Here is a 20,265-nt window from a genome sequence, read left to right on the forward strand (position 1 = left end):
ACAGCAATTTCTCTTGTTCTGTGTTCTACTGTATGAACTTAAGGTCACAGAGGAAAACATCTATAAGGCAGGGTGACATGTCCAATTTAGTCGTATAACCTATCATACTCAGCAGTAAGGTAAGAAACAAAGGCTGCTAAATGGGAACACATTTGAGGGCACACAGGCACAGAATAGACTGTGTCGGATACAAATAATTTATATTGTATATTTAATGGACTTGCAGCCTACAGCAACCCCAAAGAAGGCTGACAGGAGCAGAGAATGTGATTGAAAGGGTTTGTGTTGTCTCTCTCACAAAAAGACTGGCATGATCTATGATTGTCTTTTTTAATTTCGGTATTTTGTCATGCTCTATTTAGTAATGTAGAAAAAAAACAAAAATGAGATGAGATGAGGGCTTCAATTAAAATTGGACATCAGCAGTACTCTACATTTTACAGCCAATTTGCTTAGATCACAAGGTGTATGGCTACTCTACAATCCCGCTGAGTGCCAATAATAAAATAAATAAATAAAAAAAAATCTGGCCCTCATTTCACTTTCAGAAATCCTTCAGTGAGTCCTCCAGCAGTGAGAAAATCGTTATGCTGAGAGCCTTACAAGTGCAAAGTGGTGCTTTCTTAAATGCCACTCTCACATGTTGCTTTTTTGTGTGTTCATTGTCATCCCTCAGAGGAATACAAGCACGAAAGTGTTTTTATGTTATTTGGGACATTATTAAGTAAAATAGTTTTTTATTAATACTTAGTCAAATAATTTTCAAAGGCAAGTGGAATACATTTGTGAGCTTTCTTCCTCAACAACTGTGGGATTAGCTGATAGAGACTAAATCAGACTGGTTTAATGCAAACCATGCAATTTCCACCAGCATGTGTGGTGCTTGTATGGCGCTTGTGTGATAAAGTCTGTATGCAATCACTTGAGGTTTCAGCTGAGTGCTGGCAGGTTGACAGTCTCAGAGCACGAGGACTGTACCAGCTCCAGAAACTCTATTTTTCCACCACATCCATCAGCATGGACCTTGTCTGGCAATTTCCTTCTAAATATACACCACAAAACCAGCAGTCATCAATAATACTCTATGTCAGAAACATTCACTACCAGATCCAGACATGGAATTGTTCAATGGCATTTTATTAGACTGTACCTTTGGGTCAGTTTAGTTTGATTTAAAGTAATAAGGATAAGGTAGCAAAGTTCAGCTCTAACAGGAGTGAAATTCTTAACATTACGGAGGGCAACATTGTCAAGCAACGACGAGTGAGAAGGAGAGTAATTGGTCGTGAAATTGTCATCACACCTGCAGACATTCTGAGACTGCTCGGAAAGTGATAACCTTCACGATGGGATGCAAGGTTACGGATCCATTTGCTCCCCATGGCCTCCCCGCTGAATGAATGCACTGTCAAACTTGAGGAAATATTTGTAAAGGGGCCCCTGTTGGGGGTGTTATGAGAATAGTGGCAGCCAGGTTTTGGATGCAAATGACAATTATGGTGTATAAACAGCACTCAAGCATTGGCTTTTGCCAGAGTTGTTAGAATTCATAAGCAAGGCACATGGACCAAAAGTTTAGACAGGAGCACATTCTGGCCACAGTTTTGGGGTCATCTGATGAATTGGGGTTATCTAAATGAATTTCTTCCTCAGAGTAAAACACAATTATTTTTAATTTAGCTCTATACAGTAATTTATGTATACCAGTCCAAACAACATCAACGTCCCCAGCTGGCTTGGAAGAGTCCCTACATCCCCTCTTACATTGAGTCATAAATGCCATGTAACTTTTAATAGTTACAGAAGTTTAATTTCTCTGAAAGTTATTTTGTAACAGTTGGTAAAAAAAAAAAAAATGTGGCAGAAGGAGATGTTTTTACTGGATGACCACAGGAATTAAACACATCCTGTGATGTTCAATGGAGCATTTAATAATTATTAGTCTTCGGTTGAGTGCTCCTCTGGCTAGCAAGAAGTATGTTATGAGTGTGGGAGGCATTATCCATGATGGAGAAGAGTTTTGACAACATCTTTCTCTCTACTACTGCATGCAAATTGCCCAGATTCACCTCCAGGACTGACTCAGACAGCCTTCTGAATATGTTTGAGCATTTCTGGTGTCATCAAACCCCCAGGCTTTTTGTCCCAGCACGGGGGGGGGGATAGCACTGGCCACCACAGATTCATAATACATGTAAAACAAATAATGCCACACACGCTGGACCTGAATCCTTTCAGGAAAGAACAGATTCCAGACCTTAATGTAGACAACTGCACAGTTTCTGATCCACTTTGCTTTCCAACATTGTAACAGCAGTGGGAATCCTGGATCTCCTTTTATTTCCTGATGGTGGGCCTGTAGATGGCACCAGTCCACAAAACCACCCTGTACTACTGTCCTTGTGTTGCACTTGAAATCTGAAGTGTACAAGAACAGGATGGTACATTTTGGTGGGAATCATTACTATATTATATTATAATCTTTGAGTTATTTGCCAGGAAGTACTGGGGGAGATTTCCCCACCTCTGCATCCTTATCTCATTTTTGTCCATAGCTTTTTAATTCCATCAAGCACTGTTGTTTCAACATAAAACAAACTACAGCTAGCTAGCTAAATAAATAAATAAGTAAATAAAAATGAAAGGATTCAGCAGATCATCATATTTTGCAGGACCCTCACAAAAACCCTTGAAATATTAGCACTCAGTGTGAAACTCATACCTAATCATCTACATCAGAATTTCCCACAAAGGTGAGATCTGAAACTTCTTTCAACTTGTTGAAATGAATTCATGTACTGGGGCTGCTTTATGCAACATCCTGCTAAAAAGCCTTCATATGCAAAGTACCTCTGAAGAAATGCTGGAGCTGGTATGAAGGGCAGATACAGAGAACCAGCCATACAATTACGGGACAAGATGTCAAAACATATAATGTGATTAAACTCCTTAAAGATTTAACTGAAACCAATCCCCACAGAAAAAAAAAAAATGTTGATTTGCTATAGCGTATTTTATATGTGCAGACCTGAGACCTTATATACAAAAAAGGTATCAGTTTTCTAACTTGCAGTATATTTTCTTGCATGATTAAATTATAATTTGATCTAATAAAATTAATCTCAAGTACTTTAATTCCCTCTCTTCCTCTCTCTCTCTCTCTCTCTCACTCCCTCATTCAATTATAAGCACAATATAACTAACATTTCCGAGTGAATCTGTTTTCAGTCTTAGCATGAGCGCTACAAGTTTAGGTAATTGGGACTGAAACACAGCTTTTGTTTAACAAGATTCTCTCTTATTATCAGTACACAGCGGCATCGAAAGATATGTATTCATCTTAGTCACTTGAATGTGGGCGCATATTGTTGGTTATATATATGCTGCTGGTACATAGTGTCGTCTCTAAGCCAAATAATGTGGTCCTTGAAAAAGCTTGTGTGTCATGTGTTGTAAACTTTTACCAACGCAGGAGTTCAGATTTGATTACAGCGGGGTACACATTTTATGCAAATAAGATCCTACTTTTCATTTTTGTGTATGTGCCTTTTGTGGAGTGACAGAAACTGACTGTTCTCGCCAGCTGTATTTCCAATCCCCAATGGTAGGAAAAGTGTTTATCCTCATACACAGAAAAAAAAAAATTCACTTATTTCACTGAACCAAAAAGTCATTTTCCCTACTGAATGTACTACCACTCACTGGTGAGGTAATGTGCCTTGACCATGAGCATTTACATGCTGCTGTCAACCAAGAGTGTCATATCCCACATGGAGTAAAAAACACAGAATTCCTCATCTTGTCAAGTGTGAAACAAGATACATAAGCACTGACGTCAAAGGCATAGGAGAGGAGTCTTTACGCAAAAAGGTTAAGGATTTCTGCTAAGCAGAGCAACGTGCAGGAAAAAAAAAAAAGGGACTTTTTTTCAATTTAATTGAGGTTCTCACATTAACTTCAAAGTGACAGAGAAGTAATTCCCACTCTTTGCTGGTGTTCATTTTCCCAAGCTAAAACCTTATCCTCTTCATTAAAGGCCCATCCTTCCTCATTCCCTTAAGCCTGTCATGTTCAAACAGTGTTCTCAGCTCCTTGCTAGGCCGGATTAATGAAATATTTGATCTAAAATGTCAAAATAAGAAGAAAGCAGCATGGACTAGGGACCACAGCAGTTATCACTAAGAGAGAAAAATATAATGAGGTACAGTATTTTTTTAATTTTTTTTTAAGTCTTCCTTTGCCTTGTACAGTGCAGCTTAAAAGTTCAAACAGATTGTGCCAAGAGGAAACCTTGCAGCATGCCTTGGAATGACAATTACAGGTTGAAAACAAATCTTCCCCTTAGGTTGACATAGCCTGGTATTCTCAGATAGTTCGCTCTTCATTTTTATTGCATTCTTAAATGTTAAGATTACAATTCTGCGATATTAACTATGATTAGCAGTTATGGGGAAAACCCAAATGTAAGATAATTAGTATGCAGTAAGGAGAGGTCCAGACTATGGCTAAAGAGACACTTGGTCAATCAAACAGCATAATATTCATTATCATTGTTATGCAGCTGCATACACAGCTATGAGTTTCTCTAGGTGGCCATGTTGTAGTGAATTCTCTAGTCTTTAACTGATATTACAAAAGAAATTACTGCAAACTTTGTTAAAATTTAAAAACAAGTCATTTTTTTAGGATCTGTCGTTTATTTTAGGTATGATTAATTTTTATTTCTCTGATTATTTATATGTCTGTGCATGTGTGTATACATATATGCATATTTCTGGTGGGTTGCCTGTTTATTTAAGTCTGTCCCCCAATCTTTTTGAATGTATTCTTAATATATTAATGTGAAGCTCTTTGAATCTCAAAGTGTGATATTGGCTATACAAATAAAAACTGAATTGAACTCAACTGAAATGAGGCTACACAGCTGGACCCCACCTGTCAGAAAACTGCAGTCCATCGACTAAGATGGTCACATCACTGCAAGTCAGTCAGAAAATTCTGTAAACAGCAGCAAGGCTGCTATATGCTCCCTCTGCTCCATTATCTGTTGGAAATTCCACAACAATACTTCAGACAGAATAGTTCCTCTCTTGGGAATAAGTATCTAAACTCTTTTTCAGCAGATGTTTCTATATACAGTATCATGCCCTTTTCAAGGTGCTGACGGTCAATTTGTTACCAGAAATCTCAAAATTCCTGCAGACATGAGTCTTTTGCTTGTGGGAATAAGTAACTAATTTTATGTTTCTATTCAGGAGCTGTCTTCGTGTACAGTATGTTAGCCTTTTCAAGTTGAAAGGCCTGTACTGGACCCTCATTATTCAGTAGCTTGACACGAACTTTAGCATTTGAGTCTACAGGCTTTACAACAAGCATCTACTGTTACAGAAAGAGAGGTTAATTAGGTGAAGGTGCCTCTAATTGATTGGCTTGATTACGCATGACTCCCTCACTTCCCTAAAAACACTCCACAAAGAAAAGCTCAAGGAATCTTAGAGACATATTGAAAAGGTTCAATTTAACTTCGACTTCTAGACTCCTTAATCTTCACTGATTCTAGTAACTACTTTAAGCCATAACATCTGTAAATCATTTTTGAACAGAGACAGCTAGTGCAACTGAAGACGGAAGCATGACAGATATGCCATATACAGCTGAAGTCAAGTGACTCCCAGCAGGTGTGAAGAGTGTGAAGCACAAGATGAAGTGCCGTTTCATTCTAAAAAGCGAGGCCTTAGCTGGCATTTGAAGGCCAAAATATTATTAGACTGTTTCCTTCAATTTCTCTCTTTACAGCCATTACTAATGTGGCACTAAATGCGTGCCTGCGTACTTTCCTCTTCAAGAAAGTACTGATGCACCTGCTGCTTTAAGAACTACAAAAAGTTAATTCAATACATAATAATAGGTCAAAATACATGATGAGAAGAAAGAAAGTGGATAATCCTGTATAATATGTTATTGAACTGTTAGGCTGTGATGGCTTCACATCATTACAGATATTAAAACATTTTTAACAATTCAACTGAGGAATTACATTTTCATTATACACTACAATAATCATATTGTCTGCAGTCTACAAGAACTGTACTATAAACTCTTTCATACACTAAAATGTAAAAAAGTCCATCCTACTTGACAAGCAGGGCCATCACGTCTCGCCTGGCAAGACTGTCCTATGGTTTCTAATAATTCTAATAAACATGAGCACAAGAGAGAGGAAGTCACCCTACAATTAGGTGAAACATTAACTTGTTATCTATTCCTGCTTAAAACAGATTATTTTGGATTTCAAAATCTTATTTGGTTTTCATATGGAACCATTTTCAACTTTAATAGCAGAATTCTCTCTCTCTCTCTCGCTCTCTCTCGCCAGCCACATTTTTCAAGTAATCTATATATTTGACAACAAGATAATAAAACTGGAAATTCTGTTTTTAGTGTCCCACCACAATATTTTGAGTTTTGGCTATTTCTAGTCTAGAGCACTTTACTACAAAGAGACATTAATTGATTAATTAACAAGATGTGCTGAGCCTGAAGACAGACTTTCAATGTCATGAAAAATACTGTGGCTCTCTTTTTACCTGATTCATTACAATAAATTATTCTCAACACCAAACCTCATCCAGAGCAGGTTCTGTTGAGAGTTTCAGTTTAAAAATTGTCTGGAAGCAGCACATTTTCACCAATTCTTTTCCAAACAACATTCTCTCAGTGCAACAAAGATTCTCCACCGAAGGAGTGCAGAGTGTTATATAAAATACTACCAAATGCCATCAAAAGAAGCTATGCAGGTGGTTATGAAGAAAGTAAGTGTTTTTATGCTTGATGCCAATATACTGAAAATAAAACTGAGTTTTTTGGCACAACTTGACCTACGTCCAAAGGTGCATGGAGGAAAACAATGGTCTAAAAAAGACAAAGCTCCAGCAACATGTGTAGTATAAAGAACAGATTTATAACTTGACTAATGTGTTTCAACCCGTAGCCTTCATCAAGGTCATCAAGAACTGGATTGCAGAGAGGATTGTAAATACCATAAATATCTGAGTTAATAAAATAAATCCTAATGAGAAAATGTAAAACAACCAATCATACAGGTCCAGTACACCTGTTCACCAATCCACTCAAGTGTGTGATTACACAGAAAAAACAAAGTAAATAAAATAAACAATAAAAATTATATCCAGTATATTTATCCACCAATGGGGCACCAGCAAGGATGTGCTGGACATATGGTCATGTGATATAAGGCCAGCTGGGTTTTCTGTCTGCAATATAGTTCTTGATGATCCTGATGAAGGCTATAGCCCCAGTGGTCAAGTTTGTCTTTTAATGCTAACATACTGCCAGGTTTCCTCTTCTTTTTTTAAATACTGTTGGAAGAGCAGCTAATAGAAGACAGATTTGAAAACTGATCACTATATTTGTCGACCATTTATCACCAAAATTAATTTTCACTTTGGTACTGCCAAAAACCTAATGTGATCTTCACATATCCATCATTAGACTACGGGGGCAGAGACACCTGAATGCACTGATGCGAGTCATCCTATCATGCCTTGGGACTGTACCAATGGGAAAGCAACTGATTAAAAAAATAAAAATACAGCACTGCGACCTTATGAGTCTCTGACCATGACATCAGAGCAAATCAGGAGAAAGTCAACAGTTAAGTTTATCAAAATGACAACATCTTTAAAGAGTGCTTATTGCAGGGCAAATATTATTTTTTTAAACACACATTGAGTTAAGTCCCACATTGGTTTCAATCAAGTCAAGCTCTACTTCATTTTATTGAAAATTTAAACTACCCCCCCCAACTATAATCCATGTACTTTTTTTGCTCAAATTGTTTACTCTATCAAACTCCCACACAGTACTCAGGTGGACAAAGGTGTTAGATGTTAGATATAAAGACATTAGTTGTCTTAATAGCAGTATTAACTTAGAATTTGTGTTTAAAAACAAAATTCTAAATTTTCTAGTCCAAGTTTTTAATTGCTTTTTGTTACATATTAAAAAAACAAAACAAAACAACTTTTAAAGGCTTGTTTAGGTGAAATTTGAGAAAAAAGCGATGCGCTAACAAGCCCTTTTCTGCATGCAGCTAACAGCTGGATATTGTTTTCATGCAGAGAAATAGACTGAGGCCCTCTAGCAAGATTATCTTTTGAGACAGCTTAAGACAATATTTACATACAGCACCAAAGCAATGAAAGTAAACTTTTACTTTTGTCAAGAAAGGTCTGACAGCTGGTACTCTCATCTGAATATGTGGCATTGTTACTGTATGAATATTTGTACTTCAATTTAAGTTGTCAATCACACAAACCAACAACACACAAACAAACAAAAACAGAAAAAAAACAACATTGTTTTGGTAATCAAATTGTGACACAAGTTTGACTTTTACACCTTTTTCCCCAGCTTAATGAGATGTGCCTCGTAAAAATTTCTGTTATACAAAATGTTCCTTTTATGATACATCTTTTCATTTTAAACACATTTGGTAACTTAAAATAATTTTGAGAAAATCTACAAAAGAAAATACACATTAATGTGCATCACCACATCTGTATGTGACATGTAAATGTGATATGTAAAGGTAGTGCTGGAGGTGACAGAGTTGAAGATGTTAAGACTTTCTCTGGGAGTGAGGGACAGGATTAGAAATGATTATGTCAGAAGGACAGCTCAGATTGAATAGCTTGGAGACATTTAGAGAGGTGAGGCTGAGATGGTTTGAACATATGCAGCGGAGGAAGAGTGGATACCTTGGACAAAAGATATTGACGATGGAGTTGCCAGGCAGGAGGAAAAGAGGAAGACAATTGAAAGGGATCAGGGATGCAGTGAAGGATGACACGCTAGGTATAGGGTGAGATGGAGAGAGATGATCTGCCGTGGCCACCCCTAAAGTAGGCAGCCAAAAGAAGAAGGATACCATCTACGTCTGTCATGTATACAGTCAAAGCTGGTTCTTGGTCAGTGCAACTTTTCCTCCCCACTCAAGCATCATTTTCTGGCTGGGTTTCCTTTCACTCCTCTTACTTTACCCAACTTCCTCCTTTTTCTCTCCCGCTCCTTTTACACAAATTCAAGGCACACATAAAAGGAGGGAGGTGGAAATGCATCATTTACTGCTCCGCCTTCATTAATGGCATACAACATCAAAAAGTGTTCAGACCTCCAGCGGAAGAGACCTTAACATTACCTGTAAATGCTGAAGCTTTAGTTCTTGCGTTGTTCATGTTTTCTCTTTTAGTACTTTGTCTGACTTTATTTGTGTGAGGATTTATATTTAAGGGCTATGAATTTAATTTGACCGTCACATAACTCCCTCACAGGGGTATTGTATTACAGCTTCGGACTTTTATAAACTTTGCTAGTAACTCTGCATTGCAATGCACATTAATGTACTAAAATCAACTGATTGAACTATTTTCACCTCTTTGTCAGCTAGTAAGTGACATGCTCAATCTACCACTGTGGAAGACTGTACGCCCCACATATGTAACTCAAGAATTACTTTAAACTACTGTATGCATTTTGTTTTCACATTAACAACCACTTCAATATTTATTCCAGATTCAATATTTAATGTGTGTTCCAGGCTCATTGTTTTATAGTCATAGGTCAGAGACCTCAAGGAGTTATTTTTGTAATGCTGAATGAGTAAACACTGAGTGTGCACAACATAGCATGCTTGAACTAACCTTTCAATAAAAAGAAAAAAGTTAACAAAAGCGCCCACATTTATACATATATATTCACAAACTAATCCTAAACTAAAGCTACACTGTCTGTTTCTTTCCTTTAACTGCTATATATCCTATAACTTTCGAAATCAACTGATGTTGATGCAAAACGTCTAAGATTTCAGTACACACAAATATTCTCTGAGTAGTTTCGACTCTTGTGAATCTTACTAAATGTGTCTTCAAAACAGAAAACCACTCACTCACTTGGCAAGAAGAAAAATATCAGACCATTTCATTCTTGTCCACAGAAACACTGAATGGATTCTCACTGCTTTTAGAAGACAGTATGATTGTCTTCTTGTTAAAAAAAAAATGCTCCTAATGGCACTGCTCTGCTGTTCATTTCACTCATGCTTTTGCTATATAAATAAAGCAGACATCTCAGGTCAGAAGCCACTAATCTATCACCAATCTGCCTCATGATCTTTGACTTTCACCAACAATATGTGCACTTAAGCACATTTAAACAACATTTAAAGGTTACTGCTTTGCCATCATTCTCCTTGAGGAATTTACTTGGGTGCTGCATTACTTTTTCATAAGCTATTCAAGAACTTCAGAAGAATCAGTGGCCTTTTTTGCTCTGCTGTGAGCTTAACTGAATGCTTTGTATGCAGACAAGGTTTTCATAATTGTCTCATCTGGGGCGACCTTATAAACAGTCAAATTAAAAGACGGGGCTATAATCAGATATAACTGATGTTGACAACTCGGAATAAAATATAAATAGATGCTTGCCTCAACAGCAAAGAGGATTTTCCTCTGTGCCCAGCAGTACTCGAGTTTACAGAGTGGCATTACTCATTTTTCCTGCAAGATGCTACTGAATGCAAACAAAGCACTGAATTTTAAGCCACTCAAATAGTACAGTGCACATTTTTGCTTCATTGCTTTTGAATAAGTTACCAATGTCTTTCTCTGAAATAACTGTAGATTTGGTCTTCAGAATATACTGCAGTTTACATGCAACTATTTGAAATCCTAAAAAATTAAATAATCATTTTGGGGGATTTTTAGCCATTTTTTATAAACCAAATACTATTATAAACCAATGGAAAGTGTAATGTATGAGTATTTTTTCATTTCAACACATAAATAAAACATTACTGACTGACAATTATTCAACTGGACTGAGAAGAGAATAAATTTAAATTAAGCAGCTGAGCTTATGTGAAGAGGTTGGTGATATTTAACACGATCTGCTGCTTAAATGCTATAAGTGTAAGGGTATTTTTAGCAAACTGTTCATTTAGACTGGTGAGAATATTTTAAATTGAAGTATATTAGTCTCTAATTTATACCATGCTCCCATAACCTGTGATTAAACCTTCATTCGATGGAATTACATGCATTTACAGACCTGAAATAGACATTCAAGAAAAGATATCTATGCATCTGTGTGTTCAAAAAGGCATAAAATACTTAACTGGCTTTAGCATGGTGTGTGTGTGTGTGTGTGTGTGTGTGTGTGTGTGTGTGTGTGTGTGTGTGCGCGCGCGCGCATATATGTTGGACATTTCCAGCCTAGATGTTTCAAATTGTGTATATTCTGAAAGAAAGACTGTATATACACTGATCAGGCATAAAATTATGACCACTGACAGGTGAAGTAAATAAAAAAAAAATGGTAAATGGTCTGTATTTATATAGCGCCTTTTTGGTCCCTAAGGACCCCAAAGCGCTTTACATACCCAGTCATTCACCCATTCACGCACACATTCACACACTGGTGATGGCAAGCTACATTGTAGCCACAGCCACCCTGGGGCGCACTGACAGAGGCGAGGCTGCCGGACACTGGCGCCACCGGGCCCTCTGACCACCACCAGTAGGCAACGGGTGAAGTGTCTTGCCCAAGGACACAACAACTGAGACTGTCCGAGCCGGGGCTCGAACCGGTAACCTTCCGATTACAAGGCGAACTCCCAACTCTTGAGCCACAATCGCATACTTATAACACTTATTATCTCCTCATTGTGACACCTGTTAGTGGGTGGGATATATTTAGGGAGCAAAGGAACATTTTGTTGCTGTGTTAGAATGAGTAAACAGGTAAGCACAAGGATTTGTGCGAGTCTGACAAGGGCCAGTTTGTGATGGCTGGATGACTGGGTGAGAGATCTCAAAACTGCAGCTCTTGTGGGGTGTTCCTGGTTTGCAGTGGTATCTATCAAAGTAGTCCAAGGAAGGAACGGTGGTGAACCAGTGACAGGATCATGAGTGGTCACTGATACACAAGGGGAGCAAAGGCTGTTAGTGCTGGTTCTGATAAAATGGTGTAGAAATACAGAGTGCATCACAGTTTCATGAGTATTACACTTCATAGTGTCAGATCAGTGAGGTTGCCCATGCTGACCCCTGTCCACTGCTGAAAGTGCCAACAACAGGCATGTGAGCATCAAAACTATACCACTATACCAGTTGTTTTATTGGCTTTTCACCAAAAGTCATGTAACCCTGGCAACAAACCACACAAAGACAGATACAGAAACAAGTAGCGAAGAGCCAAGTATGTTCCTCATTAGGACACGCTAGAGAGTCCCCATTTGCCATAATGACTGTACTTCATAGTATGATGTTAAAGTACAGTAATTTTCTATTTATGGATGTTGCCACTTTGCACCTAAATGGGCAGGTCTTTAAAAAGAAGTTAAAAAATTGACCAAAGTGAGTATTTTTATCATGTCAATTACATTAGCCGTTTTTCCACTGTGATTTGAACCATTGCGACCGCCTTGTTAGTGACAACATTATGTGTTTACATAGTATAGAATAGATGATAATAAAGAGCTATTTTAATTCTTCACAAAACAAAAACAAAAAAAACCAAAAAAAAAACAACAACAACAACAACAACCATTTAGCAGCTCGAAAGCTCTTTTGCAGGGGTGTCCAAACTTTTTTCACTGAGGGCCACATACATAAAAATATAGGAGGGGGTGGGCCACTTACTAGAAATTAGGTATATAACCTTAACTGTAGTGTATTAAAGTTAGAAAAATCACTTAAAAGTGGTCAAATGTGTTATATTGTTGAATATAATTAAAGACAAAACGGCCTTCATCACAGCTTTCCATAAATGGATCTTTGTTGATTTATTCAGAAAAAGCTTTGGTAGCTCATTCTCAGAACAGCAGCAGATTTCTTCTTGGACAGAAGATTTACAGCACAGAGAAAAAACAATAAAGGGGAAAATGGGACGGGTACATTTCAAGCTTGTTATTTAAGTTCTTAGGCTTAGCAACACACCTATTAACGTTCGTTTGAAACGGTTATCAACATTAACAGACTGAACTGGACTTAATAACAGGAGTGCATATAATTTTAGTAAATTATTCTGGTGAGTATCAGCTGCGCTGGGTATGTAAATCGAGCCATCCAGCCGCGGTGCTGATCATGCGCCACTCGTGCCAAAAATCCGGACAAATGTCACTTGACCAAGGAGCAAATCTGCATCAGATGAGATCAGCTGACTTTGCGTGCGTGCGCTGTGCACAGCGGTGTGTACTCTGTGTGTTAACAAGAAAAACGCATATAAGAAAGTGGTGCGCAAAAGCAGGGTAGTGACAGAATTGATGCGCATTATTGATATTTGAAGCATGTGTACCTGCACATGCATGCATATTAACACACGTGTACTGTGGAATATATTTTTTACTCACCTAAAGCGCTCGTGCTCTCGTCCACTCCCCGCAAAAAAAATTAGCAGCTGTGCGGTGTCTGTGGCATCAGTGCTGGGATCGCATGCGATGGAGTAAAAATCAAAAGCACAGCTTTATCAGACAGTTGCAGTTTAATGTTGGCTGACGAGTCTTCAGTGCGTCGCACAACTGTACTTCTGGACATGCTGACGTTGTTGAAGTCCTGCACTTTTTCCGGGCACATTATTTCGGTGACTTTAACGAGGCAGCGTTTTATGAGGTTGAGGTCTGAAAAAGGCTTGCCATGTCTTGCGATGAGTTGGGTGACCTCATAGCTGCTATTGGAGCCTTTTCCTGGACAATTTCAGCACGAAAAAAATACTGTTGCTGACCCCGCAGGAGAGCTACCCTTTGCTTTAATTTCTGCTCTTGCTCAGCACCAGTGTAGGATGCATAGGCCTGTTTGGTTTCATAATGACGTCGTACATTATACTCTTTCATAACTGCCACAGTTTCAGTGCAGATCAAACAGACACACTTCCCCTTTAATTCTTTGAAGAAATATTCACTCTCCCACCGTGTCTGAAATTTTCTGCACTCACTTTCTACCTTTCGCTTCTTTGGTTCTGCCATGTTTAGTAACTTGGGGTAAATTTCTTCTGTGATTGTCCTTTTTGGTGGAGCAACTGCCTTGATCAACAGTAGCTCCCCCTGGTGTTAAAACTAAGAAGTGCAATATCCTATTTATCCTATTTATAAAATTGAGGGCCAATTAAAAATGGGGCCGGACTTTTGGACACCCCTGCTCTTTTGACATCAAAAGACAAAATAGTGATACTATAAATATAAAATGGAAATAGAAAAAGACAAAGGCAAATATAGTCGGGGGGTGCTTTTGTTGTTTTTTAATAACCTGTGGCTTTTGAAATTGAACTGAATCTCTTCCCATAGTACAGACAGAAGAATAGGTGATGTCGAGGGTGGGTCTGGTCAATATAACAATCTTTCCTTTGGTATCAGATATTGTGAATATCAATGAGAGAGGGTAGAGTCACACTGATAATATGCTGTGCTGCCCTCACCACCTGTTGCAGGTCATTTCTTAGTCCTGGCCACATTGTAGGCATGTGCCCAGGGGCACCACATACAGTTAGTTACTTTACATTTACAATGGGCCCCATCAGCAGGCCCATTTTACAAGCACTCTTTAAATGACTGTAATTCTGTTACTGTTCCTCTTTTTTGAGTTACAGAGCTAGTTATTCCAAACTATCCTGTTTACATGAATGTCCAAATTCCAGTAAGATATTTCTGATGACTAAAAGTTGTCTAGAACCCACTGAACATTTGGGCCCAGCTCTGTAACTTGATAACCCAGACATCTGCTGTTGCTCATCTCCTGTGCAGCTGCTGAACCACACTGTGCAGCAGTAGGTCAAGAGGCTCTCTACTGGTGAGCAAAAGAAGGTGGTCAGCAGGTGATGAGGGCGGTGGGTGTGCTTTATTTCCTCTGGAGGTAAAGCCTCTGTTGGACCTTCACAACCTGATGGAAGATGTGTGTGTGGTCCAGATGAGGTCAGCTGCCATGTGAACAGCAACTTAAAGCTCTCTACTTCCTTCCCATGTATGCAGGGTACTTGGTGTACTTCAATTTCCTGAAGTCTAGTGTCATTTCCTTGGATTTTTCAGTGTTTAAGCCCATGTTAGTCATAGCACCACTCTGTGAGATGCCTGACCTCCTCTAGGTAGGCCATTTCATCATTATCCAATATCAATCCTGCTATGCTGATATCATCAGCAAATTTTTTATGTTGGTGTTAGTAGTGTGAATAGAGGAACAATCATGGTTAAACAGATGGAGTAGATGATGGGCCTAAGGAAGCACCCCTGTGGTGTGCCAGTGTTCAAGATGAGAATGGATGATGTGTGATCTCCCATCCTGGGATCTGTTACTCAAGAAGCAAAGTATCCACATGCACAGTGAACTGCCCTCAGTGTAGGGGGTTAACAGCACATCCACCTCACAACAAAGGGTCCCTGGTTTGTGACCGGGATGAATTGCAAAGTCAACTTTATGCAGAGTGTCACAAGCTAGTGTACAATCCCTGCTGGTCCCAAACCCAGAGAAACAAGCAGGTTGCATTTCGTGGAAAAGAAAGTTGTAGTTGTAAATGCAAAATTTGATGTTACTGACACTAGAATGTATTTCTAGAACCTGTTTCTGCTGTAACTGGGAACATTAGACAAAGATAAATACTATTACTAAAGTGTGAAATGAAAACATAGTGACAATATTATCTGTCCACACCTACAAATGCTGGAACAAATGTTTAGTCAAACTCTTGCCATTGTACGGTAATCTGCTTCCTTCCTGTCTATTTGCCTTTTCACAAAAACATTTATTTTGAGCTGGGGTAAATATTGATTTATGCTAATAGAATTTCAGTCAGCAAGCACACGGACACTTGCAAACACCCTCACAAAAATCAAGAAAATAATTTGCATATCTGCCTCTGTCAAACGTCCTCCCTCAAAACTCAGGCTGACAAAATATATATTTCTTCTATTTATATGTTTCTTCCAAGGGTAGCTGCTGATGAGAAATGTTGCTTAAAGATAACCTAAGGTTAATAAGTTAAACCAATAGTGGAATATGCTAATTAGACTGGCATCAAGTGAATAGGAAAGTAAACCATCTTTCATCCTGTCAGGCTGGGACATCAACAGCATTATAAACATTCAGTTTTAGCTTCTGCAAAGTTGCCATTATAGTTTTGTACCGGTGGTACAATTGGCAATTCAATAAAGAGAGCAGACCATTATTCAGGTTCCTTATTACTCACAGACACAACTGATGAGGGTTTCTTATGGAGGAAAAGTTCCACATGGCTTACACTCAAACAATCAGACTGGGGAGCTAATCAGCACAACTCTTATTCCTCTGTTGATCAGTACACTTCTCAAAGGCACTGAGGTCATTATTTTTGAAGGGACGGACTTCATTTCAACACCAATATATTCTCAGTGATTCCAATCAAAAGTTTGGTATTCCTAAACATACTTATCTGACCTTCCATCTATCCTCATGAGGCCAGTTCCTGGGAGTAGTTACTGTACTCTATACATTCAGATATTTTACAAGGTGAAAGCACTAGAGCTTAGAAATCAAAACGCCCCTCAGCACTGGGTTAGATTTTACTATACTGTTTAACAGACTGTCTGTTTGTTAAACATTTTTTAAAAAGAGATACAACACATTTACAATTAATTTATTCTACCAACCTGCTACCAAACAAACCGTTCATATCTGAGAGACAGAAATCCATGAACAGAACAGAACTGGTCTCTGTGTTCCCCGTGTTTGAGATAAGAGGAGTGAAAGAACATGACATGGAAAATAACTGAATAGATGTGCAGGGCGTTTTTCATATTCATATCGAATATGAGGTTATTAATTTGGAAACTATTGGTGCTGCAACATGGAGATAACTTATATGCAATCATCTTCTCCCTTCATGCTCCAATGGGGTTCTGGACACAGCTTTCCAATCCAGCTGCTGGCCACAACAGTTAGTCAAACCCTACAACGACCTAATGCAGCTATGAAATTGTCTCTATGAATTTTCATCACTTTAAGATTTAGATGATGAAAAATTATATTCTAAATGTGTAGATTACAGCCCCCCTGGTCCCATTCAAAATGAACAGAAAAATCTCTTCCAGATTTGACCAGTCTAAACTTTTATAGATATGCAGATATAAGTCCTATACATTCAGGCCACTGAGTCTCACAGCATAAACATAAATATATTTATTGTGAGTATGCATGTAGATAATTTAACATTTCAGCAACAAACCTGAAAGATGCAACAGCTAAACCGAAAGGGGAAAAAAATCAAAAGGGGAATCTGTGCTGTGCTCAGAGTGGAGTCCTCCTACTGCAGCAACTCGTAAACTATTGCACCTCTGTGTGTCAGCTTCCATGGCAGTCTTCAAAAATTACTCTTATTTGTTCATCTCCTCAGATAAATTTCTTTGTTACTCCCCTGTGGTTGTTCGTTTGTACTCATTTCCCCAATCCTCCCCCCAAAAAAGACTACAGCATTGATCATTTCTACCTGACACTGACTACAGGCAGGCATTACTTGCTGCTTTGTTGAGCTCTGTTACTACTTTATTTCCCAAAGCCGTGGACGACTTGTCTCTCTCTCACCAGCCTGGACAGAAAGCTGCAGAGCATTGCAATTTCATGCACCCACAACAGATACATTTTTCTGCTTGGTTGGCCATGTATGATCCACATGCAAATAGTATTGTTGTATCTGATGAGAAGTTGTACCATTTCAAAGCTGACACGCAGCTCTCTTGTTCAACATTTTTATTTTATATTTTTGGGCCTGCTAAGACAGAATTAAAGGAAATGAAAGACTTTTGGATCTATCAAATTACGTCTCTTAACTATTAAATTCCTGCGTACTAGTACGAGTAAATACACAAAGACAAGTATCAAGTGCATGTTATGCTATACAAGATAAACTGTCAATCAAAAAAATAGTCTAAGCTATTTTTCTGATTTCCGTGCAACTCTCGTGCAGTGGATAGAAATACATAGACTGTCTGCCTTTACTGTGAGATCACACCTTTAACCTTCAATAAATGGACATTTAGTGTCTTTTTCAAACCAGCTTTCAACCCTCTTCCATACACCTCAATCATCAGATGCTATCCCACTGAGCGAGCCATGACAATGGGCTGCCTATGGAGCAGGACATGGGCAGAATATCAATAGCGTCTGGCTGGCCTGAGCCACGCTACTCTTCATCTCTCATTTCCCAAATGTGCGCCTCTGGAAAGAACAGGCCAAACCCCAGACTAATGAAGATATCCTGCAGCAGTATTTTTTAAAGTGTTCCCTACACACTTCTAGGGCATTACTATCTATACCTGTAGATACTAGAAGCTGGAATACACAGGGAGGAGAAGAGAATCATTTTCTTGACATTCAAAGTAAGGAGGATTATGCACACACACTACCAATACATTTTTATCTCACTGAATCATTCCTTCCAGAAGAATATCCCTAAATCACCAACAAGCCTTCGCACAATCAAATAAAGAAATGTATCAGACTTGGGCATTAAGTTTTTGCAAAGGGTACTCTGACTAAATACAGAAATAGTCCCAGTCATACTACACAACCCTATACACTGCCCCTAAGAATACACTTTGCTGCATCCATTTTATTAAGTTGTAAATTAATTACGATATTTAAGCTCTCATACGACGGTATATATTGACTCTCTGCAGCTCAAGAAGTGCCCGTCTGATGATACAGAGGTTTTCAGCTCTACAAGCCAGACTCATGACATGCACGTTTTCTTGTTTTATGGTGATCCCAAGACCAAACACACCTCCTTTTAGCTCCTGGGGGGAAAAAATGTCACGATCCAACTCGCACGTGTTACGTGTACCGTACATTAGTGGTACTCGGAAGAAATAACCCCGCAATCTTTGATGTTCCCTTCAGAGTAGGTAGAGGCATCTTTAGTAATGATACCAAGAATGCACTAATGCAGACTAAAATACGAATCCCTTAACTATTGATCCTCTCCTCGGGCGCACGTTCTGCAAATTACATTTAGCCTCATGCTTTGAGCTTTGGATATACAGAGCGTTTGAGTAACCTGACGTGATAAGCTTGTAAAATGCCGTGCATGGTGCCTGGGTAAAGCTGTACAACATACAATATGAGTAATAATCCTTCACCATTAATTTAATTGTTTTCGACAAAAATATTCAAAACGAATGCGATTGCATCTGCACGTAACAAGCTCTAACGGAGGATCAGACATAAACTGTTGGGTGGGGGTTTTTTTGTTTGTTTTTTTACATCTTGTACAACTTCACATACTGAATCTAAACAGCCTGAAGAAAACTCAAAAGTGGCCAAAATTGATCCCCTTACCTCACGGGCGCAGCCGCTGTATTCCAAGTGCACCAAAGGTCATTGCGCAAATTTTCAGAGGACAAGATGCAGGAGTGGTGAGAAGTAGGTTACACTGCACAATACCTAATCCTGTTGTTAGTGTCCTTCAGACGTGGTCAACCCACTAATCTTCAAAAAAGCGAAGGAGGTTGGAGGCTTCCGGGTGCAGACGCTCCGCTTATAATCTTGCCACTTATGTGTGTGGCTCACTTTCTCTTGCGCCGATGTCAGTTAAAGTTGTCCGTATTTCTTTCACGAACACAGATGCACATGAACAAAAGCCGCGAACGTTTCCCGGTGCAAAAGAAGAGAGGGTCAGCGCGGTCTTCAGCGAAGCCTGTTTACCATTCCTGACAGGTGGCAAGTCCTGCCACCCGCTGAAAAGATCCACACATCACCTAACGGGACGTGGAGACGGCCGAAGCCATAAAACGATTCTCCGGGCAGATTACCCGATGAGTTGTGTTGGTTTTTACCCATTTCCTCGTTTCTTGCGCTCTGGCGCCACCCAAAGTTGGAGTCCAAGTGTCCAGGATTCCCAAATGTGCTGCCCTTTAACAAATTTAGGCCACGTAATTGGAGCTGACAAGATGAAGATTTTGAGACATAGTACCAGTGATGATGTTTTTGTTTTGTTTGGTGCAGGTTTTGACATTTGGATTCATTCTAACATCAGGTATCAAATCAGAGCATCTGCATATCGGTAACATTTAATTAATCGAAAACTTCCTTCATCCCTACTAAACGTTCTCACTATAGTTAAAGCTGTCCACCCCAGAATGCTTCTGTCACAACTAGTTCTCCCAGCTGGATATCCTGCACTGCAGGGCTGCTGCTTTTTCTTCCGTTTGCTCTCACTTTAATGCTTCAC

At 38.9% G+C, this 20,265-nt stretch overlaps 1 protein-coding gene across 4 annotated transcripts in view; it reads right to left on the bottom strand.

Moving 5' to 3' along the window:
- Positions 1-20,265, bottom strand: part of LOC100697845 (protocadherin-15) — a 217,328-nt gene extending 197,063 nt beyond the window's left edge. For all 4 annotated transcript variants that reach the window (XM_025897607.1, XM_025897603.1, XM_025897604.1 and 1 more), the window contains exon 1: positions 19,374-20,265. The gene's annotated coding sequence lies outside the window, so the exon portion shown is untranslated. The remainder of the gene's footprint in view (positions 1-19,373) is intronic.

Source organism: Oreochromis niloticus, linkage group LG13 (assembly GCF_001858045.2).
Source record: "Oreochromis niloticus isolate F11D_XX linkage group LG13, O_niloticus_UMD_NMBU, whole genome shotgun sequence".
Classification (NCBI taxonomy): domain Eukaryota; kingdom Metazoa; phylum Chordata; class Actinopteri; order Cichliformes; family Cichlidae; genus Oreochromis; species Oreochromis niloticus.